This window comes from Colobus angolensis, unplaced genomic scaffold (genome assembly GCF_000951035.1).
Source record: "Colobus angolensis palliatus isolate OR3802 unplaced genomic scaffold, Cang.pa_1.0 Scaffold112, whole genome shotgun sequence".
NCBI lineage: Eukaryota > Metazoa > Chordata > Mammalia > Primates > Cercopithecidae > Colobus > Colobus angolensis.
The window spans coordinates 9,424,856-9,428,353 of record NW_012112253.1 but is presented as its reverse complement, the minus strand read 5'-3'; the positions used below and the strand labels follow the sequence as shown (position 1 = coordinate 9,428,353).

The 3,498-nt window shown below is 49.7% G+C and overlaps 1 pseudogene across 1 annotated transcript; it reads left to right on the top strand.

Moving 5' to 3' along the window:
* Window positions 1-1,141: 1,141 nt before the first annotated feature.
* On the top strand, window positions 1,142-2,225 carry LOC105523288 (annotated as a pseudogene). The gene has a single exon (XR_001003577.1). The product of XR_001003577.1 is annotated as a glutathione S-transferase Mu 5 pseudogene (transcript).
* The last annotated feature ends 1,273 nt before the right edge of the window (window positions 2,226-3,498 follow it).

The following is a 3,498-nucleotide window of genomic DNA, read 5'->3' as shown; positions in this document are numbered from 1 at the left end:
GAATCTGCATTCACTCTGCTTTTAATAAATGGATATTGTCGCCAGCCCAGGGGCTCACACCTATAACCCCAACACTTTGGGAGGCTGAGGCAAGAGAGAGGATCACTGGAGCCCAGGACTGTGAGGCCTGCCTGGGTAACAGTAAGATCCTGTCTCTACAAAAACTTAAAAACTAGCTGGGTGTAGTGACACGAGACTGTAGCCCCAGCTACTTGGGAGGATGAGGTGGGAGGATCACTTGAGCCTGGCAGGTTGAGGCTGTAGTGAGCCATGATTATGCCACTGGGTGACAGAGCAAGACCTTTTCTCCAAATTAAAAAAGAAAAGAAAAGAAATGGAGGGGCTAGATTATGCAGGTGAACAAACAAGCCCTTCTGTGGCCTCCTCTCCACCTTCATCCTCCTCCTCTAGCCAGAGATACATCCATGGGCCCCAATCCCCCAAGCACCAGTCACCACCAACTTCTTACCTCCAAGAAAGAGAACAGCCTCAGGGGACACCCCCCACCACGACCTCAGCACTCTCTCTGGGCCTCTGCAGTCTCACACAACTCCGTAGCTTTCACAAGGCGGAGAGCCGAGGGACCTGATTGGGATCAGGGCCCACCCTTCTGCAGGGCTGGCCCTGACCTTAGGCCAAGTCCCAGCACTGGGTGGCAATGTAGCACTGTGGGTAGCATCCAGGCCTCCAAGCAGCAGACAGACCACTGCTAGCAAGGGATCTGGGTGCGTTTATTAACAAAGCCTTGGTTTCCTAGCTTGACAAGTAAACATCCCAACAGAGAAACTACTTTGTAGTGTTGCTGGACACATTAATGAATTAGTGCTATGTGCCTGGTAGTGCTTTAAAGACATCAAAACATCCAATTCATAATATCCAGATGAGGTAGGTACTGCTGTTGTTTCCCTCTTACAGACAAAGAGAGGGTATCGAAGAGAGGTTAAGAGATGTGCCTAAGGCCTTGTGTGGCAAATGTTAGAACCAGGATTCCAGCCCAGGAAGTCTGGCTCCAGAGTCCAAGCTAGTCTTACTATGCAAATGAGTGTCTTTACAATGCATGTAAAGTCTTCAATGCAATGCCAGGAACATATTAAAAGCTCAATAAATAGGCCTGTCTGCAGAATCTGCACCAACAGGCACCATGCCCATGATCCTGGGGTACTGGGACATCCGCGGGCTGGCCCACGCCATCCACCTGCTCCTGGAATACACAGACTCAAACTACGAGGAAAAGAGTACCTCATGGGACATGCTGCTGACTATGACAGAAGCCAATGGCTGAATGAAAAATTCAAGCTGGGCCTGGACTTTCCCAATCTGCCCTACTTGATTGATGGGACTCACAAGATCACCCAGAGCAACGCCATCATGCGCTACATTGCCCGCAAGCACAACCTGTGTGAGGAGACAGAAGAGGAGAAGATTCGTGTGGACATTTTGGAGAACCAGCTTATGGACAACTGCATGGAGCTGGCCAGACTCTGCTTTGACCCAAATTTTTAGAAACTGAAGCCAAAGTACTTAGTGTAGAGCAACTCCCTGAAAAGCTAAAGCTCTACTCACAGTTTCTGGGGAAGCGGCCATGGTTTGCAGGAGACAAGATCACCTTTGTGGATTTCCTCGCCTATGATGTCCTTGACATGAAGCGTATATTTGAGCCCAGCTGCCTGGATGCCTTCCCAAACCTTTAGGACTTCATCTCCCGCTTTGAGGGTTTGAAGAAGATCTCTGCCTACATGAAGTCCAGCTGATTCCACCGAGGTCTTTTTTTCGGAACGACAGCCACGTGGAACAGCACATAGGGCCCCATGATGCCGGAAGATGGGAGGGAAGAGCCGACCCTGCTGCCTGTGACCCTGGAGAACAGCCCGACTCCCTGGACCCACCTTCTTTCTTTCTCCTTCTTTCTACTCTCTTCTCTTCCCCAAGGCCTCATTGGCTTCCTTTCTTCTAACATCATCCCTCCCTGCATCAAGGCTCTTTAAAGCTTCAGCTCCCCACTGTCTTCCATCAAAGTCCCCCTCCTAACATCTTTCTTTTCCTGCACTAACGCCAACCTGACTGCTTTTCCTGTCAGTGCTTGTCTCTTCTTTGAGAAGCCAGACTGATCTCTGAGCTCCCTAGCACTGTCCTCAAAGACCATCTGCATGCCCTGCTTCCTTTGCTAGGTCCCTACCCTAGCCCTGTGTGATGCCCAGTAAAGCCTGAACCATGAAAAAAAAAAAAAAAAAGCTCAATAAATAGTAACTGATGCTCTTGGCTGCTGGGATGCCTCAGTAAAGCAGATGGCGGCCACCCTGTGCTCTGTGTACAAACCTCATCTCCCTCCTACACCAACAGTCTTACGAGTCAGGAGTGTGCCTGTCTTGTCCACCTTTGCATTCCAGCAGGCCCCAGCATCATGCCTGTGGCTCTCTGAAGACCTGCTGGATGCATAAGATGACACCCATTTATCAAGCACTCACTGTATGTGCCTTATCTCATTCAACCCTCCCACTGCCTCATGGGCAAGCTGAGCATTGCAGCATCTTGGCAAAGGGACACCGCCCCTCCACCAGTGTGGGGTGAACAGTGGATAGAAAGAGATTGATTTGCCAGGCAGTAGACTGCCCTGGAGTAGACTTCAAATGAAACAGAGATTATTTATTCCATGTCATTGGTTACTTTATGTAGTGCTTACACAACTCTGCTCTTCTTCACTTTCAATTCCAAAACATTTCCAGTATTTATTTTCCATGGATGGTGATTCCAACTAAAGGAAAGAGAGAAAAGTGCGCTGACGCTGACCAAGACCTTGAGGGGACTAAGAGGGAAAGTGACAGCATCACATAATGAGAGCTGATGTAAAGGCTGGCCCAATCAAGAAACGGTCTCAAAACCTTATAATGTAGGAAACAGAATCATCACAAAGAAAAACAATGTGATCTTGGAACAGTGGCGACCTCAAAGCACATCTCTACATCTTGATAAGAAAAAAGAGGAGACATAGAAAATCCCCCAGAACCAGACTCCAATTTGGCTTGTGGTCTGTCATAACATCACAGGCACCAGAGTGGGCTCTTTGGTGATGAGAGCAGAACTGAAAATGGAAATGGAAATCAAACACACAGCCCAAGTCAGGTCCCAGGTTAGCTGACCTGCTCCTAAGGTCTGCTAGGCTCAGGCCAGGAGATCAGTGGAGGCCCCTGGTCTGCAGCCCATTCCCCTTCTCCTGCCATCCCCATCCAGTCATTGTAGCAAGGGGCCTTGCACATGAATGTGGACACCCCGGGCTGCATGTTTGAGCTCCAGCCATGTCCACATCTCAGTCACAGCTGGCCATTCTCAGCCAAGGCATGGGCATACAAGTGGCCCTAGGGAAGATGAACCCAGTGCAGGCCCTGGGAGCTAGCAAAGGGGCATTTGGGCAGAGAATTATAGAAAAGGAAGGATCTGGGGGTCCAGGGGATGTCCCAAAATGTCCCTTTTGCCCTGCAGACCTCTTTCCCCATTGGGGAG